Genomic DNA, 18,433 nt, shown 5'->3' with positions numbered 1-18,433 from the left:
GCTAAATTAGTTATGTGTTAGAATCAGGAATACATTCAGTTACACCCATGGCCTTGTTAAAGGAAGATGGGAATTTCAAGGACTGAGAAACGCTCTGTAGAAGAAGTTGTCTTACAAGTTCCCGTAAGCAGAGATTGGCTTCCTGTGAAGCTTACAAGCTAGATCATTCTGAAGTGTTGTTCTGGCCCCAGGGATATTTTGGCTTGAACTACATTTACAGGATTTTTATTTTTGTTTTGTCCTCACTACCCTCAACCATCCTATGCAGCTGGTTTCTATGAACACTTACAATGTCAGGATATATTCCCGCCTGAAATATTTGCTCTTGACCTTGGATCCTTCTGCCTGTTTCTTGTCTTCTTACTAGCTCTTTCCTATAACAATAAATATATTTGCTTTCCTCACACAAATAAAAAAAAAAACCTCTCACATGTGTCAAAGATACAACCTCCTTGTTCCCCCGACTTGTGTTGTTGGAATAACCTTATAATCCTTTCTCCCTGCTCATCTCACAGCCAATGCATCATCAAGTCTCTCCCAACCAGATCTAAGCACACTTGACCTCATATCTGTACTTGTACTTGATCTTCCTTCTCTCCTTCCGTTTACTTTGTTCTAAAACATCCTGTACACAACTGCTGTGACACCTTTTAAAGATCTTTTCACTGACACCTGTCTCTGTGCAGGATTCATATCTGCCATTTTCTGCTACAATAAATCCAGACTTGAGCCCTTCTAACACCTGTTCTGTCTACCTTATACACCTTCAGATGACATGTTTTCTCTTCCCTATTGAGTTTATGATGCACTAATTTTCACATTAAGTTCTCATAATAAATTCATGAAGTATCTTCATTCCAGACAAGGAAATAAAGAAAAATCAAAGCAACTTTCCAAAGCTCACTTTACTCCAGATCGCATTGATTCAAGTCATGTCCATTTGCCTCACGTGACACACCTGCTTCTGTCGGCACCACTTCATCTCCTAGAAGCTCTCCCACCTTTTCCTTCTGTCCACACCTCACATCTTGTTGATACTGGCTTCAAACAGTCACCCAGCTGTGCATTCTCTGTCACGACTCTGGTCTCTGACCTTCTGTACTCTGTTTGCCTTTGTTTATAGTAGAACTGAAAAATTACAACTGAGAATTATGCATGTTTTGATAGTCTTTCACTGGTACCTAGCAAAGTACCTGGTTTACTAAAAATTATCAGTGAATACCTGTTACGTGAAAAGGAAGCAACAATGAATGAAGGGTTCTTCATTTTTGGGAAACTTTGAGTGCTCTATCTTTGAGAAACTCAAGTAGTACTCCACTTCCTGCACACAGCAAGAATTCTGTAAAGGTAAACTCGGAGCTCACTATGCAGCTTTTACGTTAAATATGTATGCTGTGTGCTTCTGTAAAACACCTACACGTGATCATCTGGGTTCCCCTGGAGTTCTCTCTAGTTCATGAGTGTGTGCAGATCAGCCAGCAGTGGCTACACTCAGAGTGGTATTCAGGAACTCAACCTATTTTCCTCAGATATAACAAACACAGAGTCTTTGTATCTCACAGCACGTGGAAAGGAAGCAGAATTGGAAAATGCTCAGAGTGGAACAGGTGAACAATGGGCAATCATCTAACAGTGATCAATCTTGTCCTCTTGAGGTCCATCCTGATCACCAATGTTCCTAATAGAAACACATATGAAAACAGATGCCTGCATAACCAGAAATAAAAAGAGTTAGAGATAATAGTTTCCCTTGCATTGAAATAGCATTCTATCTGTCCCCATATGATTTGAAAGTCATTTTCTTTTTTCTGTTAGACAATGTAAGCTGGGGCAGCTTTTATTATCCCCATTCTACTTGCAATGTTATCAAAACACTATCAGACTAAATTAGTTTCCTAAGTGATAGGGCCAATAAATATTACAGTTGGGATCTGGAGCCAGGTTTGCTAAATTCCAATCCAATATTCTGACATATTCTCATATAACTATTCTTACAGTCAATAATTCATTCACAACTGCTTGCCTTGTGGTCCAGGATTCTATGTGTTAAACAGTGCTACCACCTGCTGGTAAGTTTTCCAATAATTAGCATTAGAGAAAATCCTGATTCTAAGAATCGTAACCAAGAAAACAAAAGGATAATTAATATGGCTTATCATTACAACTCTTTTTCTACTACATTCTCTAAAGTGCTGTTCCCATTGTGTTTATCCTATCTACCTAGATACACCTTCATAAAATAGCCAAATAAATCCTGCAACATTACATGTCAAAATATTTTTTCTCCTCTAACTTGACCTACTTTTCAGCATGTTTGTATTTGACATAGCATTTTACTGATTTTTAAGTGCACATTATGATATAAAATTTGTTATGACGTGCTAACATAAGCCAGTAACTCCAAACCTACATGCACCTAAGAACCACTTGCTAGAGAAAGACTTTGAAAAATGGAGATGTCTGGGTTTGTCTCCTGAGCATTCTGTCACTTCTGGAATGGAGTCAGAAAACTGTTCTTTTTAAGGAGTTCCCCACATCGCTGCCATGCGGAGGGGAGTTGTCCAGTTCTGACTGAAGGGCGTGATTTGTTCCGGCTGTCCTCTGCGCTGGCTCTGTGCCACTGCTGAAGCCAAAGAACTCTCCTCAAACTCAGCTTCTCTGTGCAAGAAACACAGGGACTGCCGCAGAATGCAATCACTGCAGGTTGTCCAAGAACCTTTTACCGCAGACAGACTCTTTTCAAAAGAAATCTACTTCCGAATAACCATAGCATTTATTGGAGGAAGGCCAATTCTTATGTGAACACAGAACTCTCTCAGGTAATTCAAAGTTTTATTTTATTGAATCACAATGTTGCACCGCTAAGTAAGGACTTTAAGGTATAAAGCAAGAGTTACCAAAAAAAAGCAGGTTACACAATCGGAGGAAACAGAGCTGTCGACATCGGTGGCTTTGAAAAGGAGGAAAGCAAGTGCCCGCAAGCCAGCTGCTTTCTCATACTCCTTTACATACTCTGAGTGTACCCGAACCACGTCAGAGTGGCAAGATGACTACCAGAACCAACTGCGTGGAGTCCTCGCTGTCATGCCAGTGAGCAGCCTCCTGGTGCTGCATCCAAAGCCCCACAATCCTTAGGAGAAAGCGAGCTGAAGTCCAGACTTTCTTGCAGAGTGCTGAGCATGCTAAGGAGCAATGCTAAAAGGGAGTGGAAGTAGATTCAGCACAGACGGACTGGGGGAAAAGCAGAGAAAGCGGTTAGTTGTGCGGACCTCTTGTCTATCCTAAGTTAGCTGTAAAACCAGTGCTGGCAGCACATGAGACCTTTCCTATGTACCTCTCAGTGCGCTTCTCCCTCCCTCCCTCTCTCTCTCTCTGACTCTGCCTTTCAAATAAATAAGTCTTTGAAAAAAACTGCAGGTGGTTTGAAGAACACTGACATTTGGCAGGCATTAGTTTAGGATAGAATCCAAACTCTTGTACACAGCTCCCATGACCACAAACTTTCCTGTGCCTTCTCTCTCTCTCTCTCTCTCTCTCTCTGACAAGCAGAGTTATAGACAGCGAGAGAGACAGAGAGAGAAAGATCTGCCTTCTATTGGTTCACCCCCTAAATGGCCACTAGGGCAAGCGCTGCACCGACCCGAAGCCCAGAGCCAGGTGCTTCCTCCTGGTCTCCCATGTGGGTTCAGGGGCCCAAGCACTTGGGCCATCCTCCACTGCCCTCCCAGGCCACAGCAGAGAGCTGGACTGGAAGAGGAGCAACCGGGACTAGAACCCGGTGCCCATATGGCATGCCGGCGCCACAGGCGGAGGATTAACCAAGTGGGCCACAGCAAAGGCCCCCTGTTCCTTCTTGTAACACACAAAGATGCTGTGAGGCCCCTTCCTTCTGGGTTTTCAAATGTCTTCTTGTTTTTTCTAACACTCTTCCCCACACTTCTTCAAAACTCTTTTCTCATTAACTCTTACTCATTCCTTTATGAATGAGAAAATCTTCCCCTGGTAGACCCTGATCGCTGTTAAAACTAGGTATTCAAATGCCACCCTATAGTCCCTTCTCAGAGGTTCTCCTAGGATTATAATGACCTGTATGCTTCAAATAACCCCAAACACTGTACAAATAGAAAGATACTTTTATTTTTTATATTAATTTTCTCTTAATGGGAGAGTGACATAAGCAGACAGACCTTCCATCCACAGGTTCATCCCCTAAAAACCTACAATAGTTGGGGCTGGACCAGGCTAAAGCAGACATTCCATCCTTGTCTCCCATAAGGGCGGTGGGGAGTCCAGGACTGGAGTGATCACCTGCTGCCTCCCAGGTTTCACACTAGCAGCATGTTGGGTCAGAAGCGGAGGACACACTCAACCCCAGTCACTGCAATATGGGCTGATGTCGTCCTCGGAAACATTTTGAACACTGTGCCAAATGTCTGCCTCTAAAAGCAGTTTATCTACAGCACACACACAAAGTTATGTATTAAGCGCACAATTAATACTCATGCCATCAATGTGAGGTGGGAGGAAGATATCGGGTAGCCTATTTGGTTTTTTTTCCTCCTGCACTAAGCAGGAAAATAATTCTGTACTTTTCAACTCAAAGGAAACCTAGTTCCCGAAACCTAACCTCAGTGTACTAAAAGGCTTTATTCAGATACAGTCATTTGGATGCAATTAGCAGGCAATCAAAAACACTCTAAGAAAGCAGACAGATCAAAAGCCAGACAAAGTGTCCAGGAAGCTGGTGATCTGAAGGTGGTCCTCTAGGGGGTGTGTCGGGGGAGGGGGAGAGATGCCGAGTTAAGCTGATAGGAGCGAGAGCTGTTGAAGTGGAACTGGAGACAGGAAAATGGCCACTGAGGCAAGGGGAAATGAGACTGGGAAGTGAAGTCTGCAGCTTCAGAAATGGATGGTCCCGGGAGGAGTGAATAAATTACCCAACTGTCCAGAACATTATGCTTTTGTTTCAAGAATATTTCTTCTTCCTCCCTCCCATGATACATCTATAAGTAACACAGAGAAGAATTTCCCACTCCAAGTGAAGGGGTTTGCATGTGTAAAATGCCGTTATATTCTATAGAGCTGCTCTGTGGAGAATGAAATACTCGATTTCCAGGGCAGAGGCTAGGAGATCCCTGATGCTCAACCAAGCAATTATTAAAACCTGAATTAAGGTACTGGCCATGAAGGTGGAGAGGAGGGGATACATCTGAGTGCTATTACAGAGGCAATGCTAATAAAATGGATTATGAATGAAAAGTGTAAGCTCACTGGCTCTCTTAATACTTTTATGTCTGATATATATTCAGCACATTTCTGAGAAAACTCTAAGTGATTAACCTCAGCTTAATAACATGAGTAGTATAAATAAATACCAAGGAAAGTTCTGGTTGCATCCCTTGTCATCCTATGAGTTACCCAGGAAGATGATTTCTTTAAATTCCTGATATGCGCTTGATTTGACAATAAATAAAATGACATCTACTTGAAATTCTGGTAGTTGGGTTCTAGGTTACAGAGTAGTTTCACTAACCTTTGTCTTAATCATCAAGCAAAAGCGTCATTTTATTCAGAACTCTAAGTAGAGTCAAATTTTGAATAGGGTTCAGAGAAATCCTGAGCCTATTATGTATTTTAGAAACAAATTTTATAGCCTAATTTCAAAAACATACAAGTAAAGTGAGGTTCCTCCAAGAACAATGAATGAAGTCCCAACAAGCTAAGAGGAAGCTAAGCCCAAGTGCCAGTGTGACCCACCAAGGTCTACTTACCTCAAATTGCTATTACCAAATACAATGATTTGCAAATTTTTAGTTTATAACATTTTGCTTTGTTGTTTTTATATTAAGAAGAAAAAGCATTAAACAAGTATGCATGTACAGGTATAAATCTACTAGCATTAATATTTACTGAAGATTTTCTTATTTGAAATTCAGAGTGACAGATCTGGTTCACTCCCCAAAGGAGCCTGAACTCTTTCCTGGTTTCCCACATGGGTGGCAGGGGCCCAAGCACTCAGATCATCTTCTACTGCCTTCCCAGTTGCATAAGCATAAAGCTGGATCCAAAGCAAAGCACTAGGACTAAAACTGGCACCGATAGGAGAAGCCCAAGTCACAAGTAGTACCTTTTTTTTGCCAGGCAGAGTTAGACAATGAGAGAGAGACAGAGAGAAAGGTCTTCCGTTGGTTCACCCCCCAAATGGCCACTATGGCTGGCACGCTGTGCCAATCTGAAGCCAGGAGCCAGGTGCTTCCTCCTGGTCTCCCATGCGGGTACAGGGCCCAAGCAGTTGGGCCATCCTCCACTGCCTTCTTGGGCCACAGCGGAGAGCTGGACTGGAAGAGGAGCAACTGGCAACTGGGACAGAACCAGCGCCCCAACTGGGACTAGAACACGGAGTGCTGGCACTGCAGGTGGAGGATTAGCCTAGTGAGCCGTGGCGCCAGCCACAAGTAGTACCTTAACCTGCTCCACCACAACACCAGCCCCAAGCATTAATATTTAAAGAAATAACAATTTAATATCTAAAAAATATGAATGTTGTCTCCAAAGAATAAAGATTCCTTTAAATTGAATTAGTTTATGAACACATATACACACACTTGTGTAAGCACGTGTGTAAGAAGTAGGAAAAACTTCTGCTTGTAGCTACGACAATGTAATCTGTACTAGGCTAACATGGTACCTACAGACAATGGTAAAAGTATATGGGAGAAGGAGCTAGTATCTGTTTTCAGTCACTGGATCACTGAAAATAATCTCTGAAGGCAAACTTATGAGGCAAGCCCCAGCACCACCCCTGTGCTTTGGAGACAGTATTCCAACTGCAGTACAGTGAGCCAGAACTGAGGGATTGGCTTTTTTTTTTTTTTTTTTTTTTTTGACAGAGAGGACAGTGAGAGAGAGAGACAGAGAGAAAGGTCTTCCTTTGCCGTTGGTTCACCCTCCAATGGCCGCTGCAGGCGGCGCGCTGTGGCCAGCGCACCGCGCCGATCCAATGGCAGGAGCCAGGTACTTCTCCTGGTCTCCCGTGGGGTGCAGGGCCCAAGCACTTGGGCCATCCTCCACTGCACTCCCTGGCCACAGCAGAGAGCTGGCCTGGAAGAGGGGCAATCGGGACAGAATCCGGCGCCCCGACCGGGACTAGAACCCGGTGTGCCGGCGCTGCAAGGTGGAGGATTAGCCTAGTGAGCCACAGCGCCGGCCGGGGTTGGCCTTTCTGTTCTCAACTGAATGCCCAGGGTATTAAAGAGGTAACCCTTGTGAACTGCAGTGGTGATGATAAAACCTCAGGACCAAGGAGGTCTGTGAAGTAAGGAAATCAGAGCCAACGGTGCTGAGGTTATCCTCGACTACTTGGACAGACAGGACTGTACTCACACAGGGTACGACTGTGAGAGCCTCACCAAAGAGCAGCTGACAGGGTTGAAAATTTAATCAATGCTACAGGTTAAACAGTGCTTGGTGCTACTGGGGTCTGGCTCAGCAATAGAAAGAGTCCTTGATGCCCCCATTAATACCGTGGCCTCAGTTCAGGCAAAATCCAACTCTGGGAGCAAGGACGAAACCTAGAGAAAAGTCTACTTTCAACCTACCTCAAAATAGCTGAAATCAAGACTGACTGCAATAGTAAGAGGAGACTGAACAACACCTTAGGTTTTCCAGAGATATTCCCTGACCAAGGAGAAAATCAAGTCTACACAAGCCCAGGGCAATCATGAGGAATTTAACTTCATGCATGCTCAAAGGAAAAGCCAAAAAACAAAACAGCAAAAACAACCAATCCAGAGTTTCTCGAAGTTTTTAAATCAAAAAACTACATTTGAAGTCAGGCTGGCTAAATAAAAAAATAAAAGATTGTTACACAGTTCAAGGGAAAAAAAAAGTAAATAGAAATCAATTCTAAAATGGCCAATACTTTGAATTTAGTAGACAATGATTTAATGCAGGTAATACAAATGAGTTAAAAAAAATTAAAGTTCAAAGAAATGTCAAAGCATTAAAGGAAAATACAGTCTTAATGGAGGAGCAGATAGGGAATACGTAGTGGTAAAAGAACATTGCAAAAAACTACATAGGAAAAGTTTACTTCTGTCCATGATTATAACAGTAACCTCTTACTGTTTAACTAGAAAAGCCCAACAAAACACAACACATAGAAACAATTCATTTCATACACTGCAGAACACAAAATGACTAATATCCCTTAGAAAAAGCAAGCCAAGTAAGCCATGGCTTTCCAGAGGTTACTGCATGGGAGGAGCAAAATTAGGGCACAGGGAGACAAAAAGACAGCTAAAACGGGGGGGGGGGGATAAGTGTACAGTGCAAAAAAAAAAAAAAACTGTGGAAAATTGTTTGGTAGTTTATTTTTCAATTAAGCACAGTATGAAGCAGACAGTTGATTCAAACTGACTAGAGAGAAACATGAATATACCAAGGCGTATACACAGAGTCCTATGTATTTCATAGTAGTTTCAAATGGGAAAATTTAAATGTTCACAAACAAGTGACTGGCCTGAGAAATTTGTATAAGGAAATGCTAGTTTGTAACAAAATATTACATTCTAAAGCATACAATAACATTAACAAATTTTGAAACACAGAAGATAAAAGAAGTCAGATACAAAGCAGCATATATTCTGTGATTCTATTTATGTGAGGTTCTAGAACTGGTAGTATCAAGATTACTGGTTTCTGGACTAAGAAGGAGACAGAGAACTTTTTGAAGATGATGAAACATTTCCTGTCCTGCAGTGTTGGTTACATAGGCACATGCTTTCTCTAAAATTCCTCAAGCTATCTAGATATAATGTAATTTCTTTAATAATGTTGAGTTAAAAGAAACTGAATTCTTATTTTACTTCCTACTGGCACAGACTTATCAACATGATATTATGATACAGTAAGAAATACACATATATTTGATTCCCATGCCATTTTCTGGTACAGAAGTAAGCCCTGCATGATTTCTGGAGTTGTAGGGAATACTAGGCTCCTATTTTGTTCTGATGTTTCTCTTTAACTCCAGTTCCTGGCATAGAGCTTCTAATCCCTTAGAATTTCCTAGGTAATAGAAGTGTATCTTGTACTAACAAGATGACTCTTGAAATCCTGGGTAGAGCTAGCCACACAGAGACAATGCACGACTATAAACTTAAAACTTTTGTTTCTATGTACTATGTTCCAGAAAAGTGAGATGGCTAGAACTGAGTTTCTGTTTCCATCATGCCTATACGATAAAGGCTCTATAAAAATCTCTGAAGTACTCTGTCCTGTGAAGTTTCTAATAGTTGGACACAGAACTGCTGGGAGAGTAGTTCTCCTGGAGCAGACAAGGGAGCTCTTTGGCCCATGTCCAATACTTTGTCCCATTTCCTGCCTTATCAGGCTGGTAAGCTGTATCCTTTGTCACTGGGAATTGTGTTCTGTGACTTTCTCACAGGTTAATTGAACCCCGGGGAGGAGGACATCATGGGAGCTTCTGAAACAGGAGTCAGTCTTAAGGGATGGAACCATCAGTCTGCATCATGTGATAATATCCTTGATAGTTAGTCTTGGAACTGAGCTCACGTGTGCGTCACCCTATTGGGATCTGCTTGAAAACTGCTTGGTATGTCAGGGACAATCTTCACACTTTTTGTGACTACAGGATCAGAGTGTTGATGGTGTAAGAGGCAATAAAAGTTCATCTTTCCCCCATACAATGGTACCAGACTTTTTGACCAACTTGCAGATCAACCATTTCTGAAAAAGGGAAAGTTAAATGATGAGTCAGAAACAGCAGTTACTTTCGTCACATTTTTTCTTCCCACCTCTAACTATGTTTAGATTTTTCTGATGTAGATCTCTATGTTCCCTAATAACATAATAAAATATGAAAGAATATTAGTAGTATATGGACAAAGAAGTATACATCATGTTCACACTGTCTTCCATTGATGCTCAATGAGCTTGGCTCACAGTAGACCAAGCCACAAACCTAGTTGTCATCTGGTTTCAAGTGGAGTTTGAGTTTCTTTATTGTGCCATCACATGATTGAAACCAGTGATTAAAAATAGGATTTCCAGTAGCAATAAGCAGTACCACTCTAAACTTGATCAGAGTGATAATTCATAGGCTCCTGCTTTACAAATTTTATATGTTAGAATTTTTTATAATTCCATTTTAATTTCCTTTGATTTTTAGAAGCACCATTTGAAGCAATCCTTTTAAAGGCAGATTATAATAAGGACTTTATATTCAATATGTAAGTATTTTCTACAAAGTTTTATTTTTGCAATTTTTTATATGTTAACTTTAACTGTTTTCTCTAGAGCACTATACCTCATAATAAAAAAATTAAGTAAAATGAAGCCAAGATAATCTCATAAAAAAATAAAGAATATTTAATTATTTATACTAGAATGGTAAAATAGTTTTTTTAAAATCAGTATGTCAACAATTTAAGTCATTATAGTGCACTTGTGTGAAAGTTTAAATAAGGTACCACAGATAATAATAATGATCCTTTTGATTTAAGAAACATCTCCTTATTCTAACTTATTCCACACCTTCAAAGTGCCATGCCCTGTTGAAGATGCTTATAAACTATCACTGATCAAAGAAAAAACAGATAATGATCCCTACCAACATGGAGCTTACATTCTATTGTGGGTAGAAAGAAGCATATAATAAATGTTATCAATGCATTAACTATAGAGATGTTGGAAGTTAATAAGTAAATGAATTGGGATGAAAAAGGAAACCAGAAGGAAACAGAAGCAACTACATGTGCTTTCCCTCCACATAAATATTCTAAAAACACTTCTTATATTAAGAAACAATTCCTATTTTAAGAATGAAATTTCCGCCGGCGCTGGCTCACTAGGCTAATCCTCTGCCTTGCGGTGCTGGCACACCTGGTTCTAGTCCCGGTCGGGGCGCCAGATTCTGTCCTGGTTGCCCCTCTTCCAGGCCAGCTCTCTGCTGTGGCCTGGGAGTGCAGTGGAGGATGGCCCAGGTGCTTGGGCCCTGCACCCCATGGGAGACCAGGATAAGTAACTGGCTCCTGGCTCCTGCCATCGGATCAGCGCGGTGCGCTGGCCGCAGCACGCCAACCATGGCAGCCATCGGAGGGTGAACCAACGGCAAAAGGAAGACGTTTCTCTCTGTCTCTCTCTCTCACTGTCCACTCTGCCTGTCAAAAAAAATCCCATAAAATCTAGACAAGATGACTGTTCAACCAAATGCATGTTTATCAACTTAACATCAATAGAAACATAAATAAAAGAAAGCTCAGTAAACTTTAATAAAGGAACAATTGAGCAAACTTCTAAAGACAATAAAAAATGAGAAACTTAGTGGAATGAAATAACAAAATTCTTGGCTTGAAAAATGCAAATAATGAAATTTCATAAAAACACTACCAAGTGTAAGGAACAGAAGTGATCAGAGAAGTTTTCTGTGAACTTGAAGACAGGTTATTTGAAATTACAACATCAGAGAAGAAAAAAGCAAAGCAATGAAGAAAGCTTACTGAATTTATGGCACAGCATCCAGAGAGTTACTCTAGTATTATAGTAGCTGAAGAAAAAAATGAGATATAAAGCAACAGAAAACTTATTTAAATCATTAACAAATGTAAAAATTCAAGGTCTGTGAAGAGATACAAATACACAGGTATAGGAAAGTCAAAGTTATCCATTAGATTCAATCCCAGCAAACAACACTGACATATTATAATCAAACATTAAAAAGTAAAAAAAAAAAAAAAAAGTATTCTGCCAATCCCTGGCATGTTTATGGCAATTCAATTCACAACAGCCAAAACATGGAATCAACCCAGATGTCCGTCAACTGGACACTTGATAAAGAAATTATGATATACGTACACCATCGAATACTACACATTGGTTAAAAAAATGAAATCCTGTCATTTGGAACAAAATGGATTCAACTGGAAACAATTATACTTCAAGAAATACACCAGTCCCAAAAAGACAAATACCGTTGTTCTCTCTGACCTGTGATAACTAATAGAGCACCTAAAAGGTAGTTTATAGAAGTGAAATTGACACTTTGACACATGATGACTTTGAATAGCCTTTGTCTCAACTGTTGAGCAGCAGTTTTATTTTTTATACTATTTTGAGCTCTTTACTTAGTGTAGGATTAATCTTATGTGTAGCAAGCTAATTGAAAATGGAGCTTAGTAAAAAAAAAAAAAAGTAAGAATGAGAATAGGAAAGGGAGGAGGAACAAGGGCGAGTGTGCAGTTTGGAGAAATGGCAGGGTGGGAACAATCACTCTGCTCCCAAATTTGTAAATATGAAATGCATGAAGTTTGTATACCTTAAAAAAAAGGTTTCTATGGAAATATGCATAAATTTATATATATATAAATTTTATATATATATCCTGAAAGCAGGCAAGAAAAAAAGCATATAACATATAAGGGAATTTCAATAAGGCTAACAGAACATTTCTCAGAATGCTTATAAGACAGGACGAAGAGAGTGGAGTGATTTAACTTAAAATGTTGAAGAAAAAAGAAAAATGGCCCAACAAGAACATTTTGCCCTGCAAAGATAACCTTTCAGAAATGCAAAAGATAAAACCTTCCTCAGACAAAAGCTGAGGGATCTCATCAACACTATGTGCATCTTATAAGAAATGCTTAAGGGATTCTTCAAGTTGAAGAAAGGATGCTAACCAATAGTATATCAAAATAAATGTAAAATTCTGTTACTGGTAAATATAAATACATAGTCAAGTCCTGAACATTCTAATATTATAATGATGATGTGCATGGTACTTATGTTTTTATTTTAACAGCCAAAAATTTTAATATATGCTATAATACCTTTAAGGAATACAAAATATATAAAATGTAAATTACGACATCAAAAACATACAATGTATAGATTTTTCAAAAATGTGATCAGGGTTATCTACCTGAAATACTTTATCAACTATCACTTGTTTCAAGTAAGCTACATGGTAACTACTAAACAGAAACCCATACCAGATTCATAAAAGATAAAAAGAAATCAAATTACTTGACAAAATGATGTACGTACAGATACAGATGGGAAAAAGATCTGGAAAACAATTAGCAAAATGACAGTAGACAGCCCTCAGTTACCAATAATTACCCTAAAAGTTAACGTATTAACTCTTCCAGTTGGAGGACATGGTAAATGGAAGGATGTCGTGTTTACAGAAGGGAAGGATATTGTTAAAATGCCCATATCATCCAAAGGGAACAGTAGATTCCTTACTATCCCTATGAAAATCCCAATGCCTGCCTTCAACAGAAATGGAAACATAAAGAATTCCAAGTAGAAAAAGAATATTTAAGCAAAAGACCAAAGCCAAAGAGACTGCACTTTTTGATCTCAGCTACATTCATGAAAACACTATGATACTGGCTCGAAACAGACATATATACCAATGGAACAGGATTAGAGAGACCAAAAATAAATCTGTGCCTTTATGGACAATTTATCTTCACAAAGGTACCAGAACACAAAATGAGCAAAGGACACTCTCTTAAATAAACTGTAGTAGCAATACTGGATATTCACATGTAAAGAAAACAAAATTAAGCCCTTACCCCACATCATATATTAGCTCCAATTGATAAGAGATTAAGAATAGACCTGAACTGTACAACTGCTAGATGAAAATGTATGGGTAAATCTCCATGTCATTAGTTCAGGCAATCATATGCATCCAAATGTGGTTTCATTAAATCAAAGTAACTGTTGAGGGAAAAAAAAAAAAGGTAAAAAGCAAAACAGAACAAAACAATGGACAGACAACCTACAGAATGGGAGAAGGTATTTGCTAACCATAAATCTGATAATGGATTAATATCCAAAATATGTAAGGAAATCTATGTAATAATAAGCAAACTAGTAAAAAAACCTCAAAGGATCTAAATAGATATTTCTCAAAAAAAGAAGTACAAGTTGGTAACAGGTACATGAAAAAAATTATCAACATCACTAGTAATCAGGGAAATTCAAAGCCAAACCACAGTGATATGTAACTTCACATCTATTAGAATGACTTGGGGCCTGGTGCCATGGCTCACTTGGTTAATCCTCCGCCTTGCGTCATCAGCATCCCATATGGGCGCTGGGTTCTAGTCAAGGTTGCTCCTCTTCCAGTCCAGCTCTCTGCTGTGGCCCAAGAGGGCAGTGGAGGATGGACCAAGTGCTTGGGTGCCCCACCCACATGGGAGACCAGGAAGAAGCACCTGGCTCCTGGCTTTGGGTCGGCACAGCACTGGCCATAGCGGCCATTTGGGGGGTGAACCAACGGAAGGAAAACCTTTCTCTCTGTCTCTCTCTGTCTATAACTCTACCTGTCAAATAAAAATTTTAAAAAAATTTAAGAATGACTTAACAAAAATACAAATGAATGTTATTACAGAGACAAAAGGGAAAGGCACTGTGGCATAGTGGGTAGAGCTGCTGCTTCCAGTGCAGGCATCCCATATGGGTGCCTGTTGACTCCCTGCTGCTCCACTTCTGACCGAGCTCTCTGCTATGGCCTGGGAGAGCAGTAGAAGATGGCCCAAGTCCTTGGGCCCCTGCACCCACGTGGGAGACCTGGAAGAAGCTCCTGGCTCCTGAATTTGGATTTGGGCACCACTGTCTGTTTTGGCCGTTTGGGGAATGAACCAGCGGATGGAACTCTGCCTTTCATAATAAATATTTTAACAATAAAAATAAAAGACAAAAGATATGTATTCGACATGATGTAAAGAAATGAGAACCCTTGCATACTGTTGGTGGTAAATTAGTACAGCCATTATATTAAGCAATATGAGGTTCTTCAAAATTATTAAAAATAGAACTGCCATATGATTCAGCATCCCACCACTGGTTGTGTATCCAAGGATATGAAATCAGGATGTTGAAGAGATACCTGCATAGAGCTATCACATGCTCATTGCTGCATCATTCACAACAGCCAAGGTATGGGATTAAGTGTTCACCAATGCTTAAATAAAACGTGGTATATACGCACAAAGAAATACTAGTCAATCATGGACAGAAGGAAACTCTACCATTTGAGACAACATGGATGCACCTTAAAGGTATAGTCAGTGAAATAAGCCAGAGACAGAAAAACAAGTAGCACATGGATCTCACTCATATGTGGAATGTGAAAATATTGAACTCATAGAAACACAGTAGAAACATGGCAACCACAAGGTAAGGCTTGAGGGGATTAGAAAGATGTAATCCCAACAACAAAACAATTTCACTTTTCAAAGGACTAATTCCCCCCCACCCCAAAAAAATCCTTTTATGTAAGGAATACAAACTTGATGAATTTTCCAAGTACAACTTTAAGAATATAGTAATTCTTCCCACTGTACCTGCCCTTTTACCCCCTCTCCCCGTTCCTCCTCCTCTCTCTCCTATTTGCAGTCCCATTCTCCACTAAGATCCATTTATGATTACCTTTATATACAGAAGACCAACTGTATACTAAGTGAAGAGTCCAAAAATTTGCACGAAAAACACACCAAAAAACCCTTTTCCTCAACAGTCAAGACAAGGGCTGTTCAAAGTCTTGAAGTTAATTTCACTGTTTTAGAAACTTAATTAACTTTAAAGAAGCATCCAACAATGATACATCTTTTGCAAGCACTTAGACATAACTATAACTTATGAGATTTTTTAATGTATTTAGTGGAGGATATTCTTATAAGTTTATCATTAATTAAGGAAGCACCTAAGAAATCAAACAACGGAGTAGGATATTTAGGCATAACTAAAACTTACGAGACCCAAGAATATCTTCCACTTAATACACTGAAATGAAGTAGATCTTTGAGAATAAGTTTTACTGTTAACTCTCATAATACAGCTCTTTGAAGACTGTGGTCCTACATGGGAGGTTAGTGCACAGTGACTCCTGTTGCTAATTTAACAACACTCTTATGTATGACATAAGTGACCATCCGAGGCTCTTGACATGAGCTGCCTAGGCTATGGAAGCCTTTTGAATCCAAAAACTCCATCAGTATTTAGATGAGGCCAGTGTGAAAAAAAAAAAAAAAAAAAAAAAAACTAAGAAAATTAAATAATTCACAAAAGTTGGTCGAAATTAAAAAGGAAATATGTGCACTTCTTTATGCTGTGAATAAGTAATACATAGAGCCTTAAAAAGTTTAACTATTATATAAACTTAAAATTTAAGAGTAATCACTTATAAGGCCAGCACAGTGGCTCAATAGGCTAATCCTTCGCCTGCAGCACCAGACACACCGGAATCTAGTCCTGGTTGGGGTGCCAGATTCTGTCCCGGTCTCTCCTCTTCCTGTCCAGCTCTCTGCTGTGGCCCAAGAAGGCAGTGGAGGATGGCCCAAGTGCTTGGGTCCTGCACCTGCATGGGAGACCGGGAGAAGCACCTGGCTCCTGGCTTCGGATCAGCGCAGTGCGCGGCCGCAGCACGCTGCTGGAGCGGCCATTGTGGGGTGAACCAACGGAAAAGGAAGACCTTTCTCTCTCTCATTGTCCACTCTTCCTGTCCAAAAAAAAAAAAAAAGAGTAATCACTTATAAAAACATAACCTTTCCATTTATCATGAATGCTCAAACTTGCATTTATCACGATATACAAATAGGCAAGTAGAACATGTATTTAGAAGCTTTCACAAAACTATAAAATGGAGAACATAATATAACAAAAGGTAATAGAAAACTTGTTTGTCTTATCAGTAAATTGACATAGTCTAACCTCATCTATTAAAGCACTTAGACATAATTTTAATACAACTCTTTGAGGACAGGAGTCCTCCAATGGAACTTAGTGCACATTGACTCCTGTTAATTTAACAATTAACACTCTTATGTATGATTTCAGTGATCATCTGAGGCTTTTGACATGAGCTGCCTATGCTACAAAAGCCATTTGAATTCACAAACTCTGTCAGTATTTAGACATGGCGATAAGCAAAGTGCAAGTTCTTTCCTCCCATCAGAGAAAAGTATCTCCTTCTTAAGTGACCACTACTTTCCACTGGGGTACCACCCACCTAGATCCTTCATGTAGGACTTTGTTTGTCACACTGTCATGGCATTTCATGTCTGAAATGCTCTCATATGCTTTTCACATAGACCAGAATGCCTTAAGGGTTGATTCTGAGTTCAGAGTGCTATTTAAAGCAATTGCCATTCTATAAGTCTACTGTGTGCATTTGCTTCCCATCTTAGAGTACACACTCCTTTTTAATTCTATTATTACCATACACTTAATCCTATCCATATGATCATTTTTACACTTAAGATGGTGTTTTTACCACCCAGCTTAAGGGGATTTAGGGCCCATGGCACATTTTTGAACTGTACCCTTAGAATTAAATCCATAGGAATGTATGTAGAACTCCACAGCTTTACTATTACAAACTTCATATACTTCATAATTACAACCATAGGAACATAGTAATTCTTCCCACATTGTTGCAGTGGATTCATTCTGAGAGGAGGAGCATGGTGGGGGCAAGAGTCAGAGTCACCACACAGACCTCAGGAGTCGGGTGAAAGTGGGCCAGAGGCGAACAGACTAGTATTCCAGTTGGTACAACAGTTTATATAGCCAAGACAGCCAATCCGGTCAAGGGGCAGTTTATGCCTTAACCAATCACAGCCTGTTGTCAGGCAGTATCCGAAGCCATCCAATCACAGCGTCTTGCCAGGCAGGCTCCATTTGCCATGTGGTTTCCAAAACCATCCAATCACAGCCTTTTGCCAGGCAGGCTCTGTTGCCAGGTGGGTTTCAAAGCCATTCCTGAGTAACTGATGATCGCTTGCCATCAGCCATCTTGGCATGGTCTTCTAATTCCACCACACCGCCTTACTCACCCTCCCAACCATACTCCTACCCATCTTTCTCCTCCCTCTTATTCTCACTCTTATATTTTCCGAGATCTATTCTCTATTGACTTTGTATATTTAAGCTTAATCTATGTTAATTAAAGAGTTCAACAAGTACTATTAAAACTGTTCAACAGTCAAGACAAGGACTGTTCAAGTCATTGCTTCTCTAAGTGTTAATTTCACTTCTACAGATTGCCTTTTAGGTGCTCTAAGTTATCACAGGTCATGGAGAACATGATAGTGAAATAAGCCAGTCACAAAGTATGATGTTTTCCAGATTCAAGTGTTTTGTTGTAAATGACCAGATTATTATTATTTTTTTTTTTTTTTTTTGATAGGCAGAGTGGACAGTGAGAGAGAGAGACAGAGAGAGAAAGGTCTTCCTTTGCCGTTGGTTCACCCTCCAATGGCCGCCGCTGCAGCCGGCGCACCGCGCTGATCCGATGGCAGGAGCCAGGAGCCAGGTGCTTTTCCTGGTCTCCCATGGGGTGCAGGGCCCAAGCACCTGGGCCATCCTCCACTGCACTCCCTGGCCATAGCAGAGAGCT

The 18,433-nt window shown here is 40.0% G+C and overlaps 1 long non-coding RNA gene across 1 annotated transcript in view; it reads right to left on the bottom strand.

Moving 5' to 3' along the window:
- Positions 1–3,177: 3,177 nt before the first annotated feature.
- Positions 3,178–18,433, bottom strand: part of LOC149126043 (uncharacterized) — a 53,492-nt gene continuing 38,236 nt past the window's right edge. The window contains exon 2 of the long non-coding RNA XR_016234890.1: positions 3,178–3,231. This is a non-coding gene — a long non-coding RNA (uncharacterized LOC149126043). The remainder of the gene's footprint in view (positions 3,232–18,433) is intronic.

Source organism: Oryctolagus cuniculus, chromosome 6, assembly GCF_051225735.1.
Source record: "Oryctolagus cuniculus isolate XC-2025 breed Fujian yellow rabbit chromosome 6, ASM5122573v1, whole genome shotgun sequence".
NCBI lineage: Eukaryota > Metazoa > Chordata > Mammalia > Lagomorpha > Leporidae > Oryctolagus > Oryctolagus cuniculus.
The sequence above is the reverse complement of the archived record's forward strand: the minus strand, read 5'-3'. Positions and strand labels throughout refer to the sequence as shown.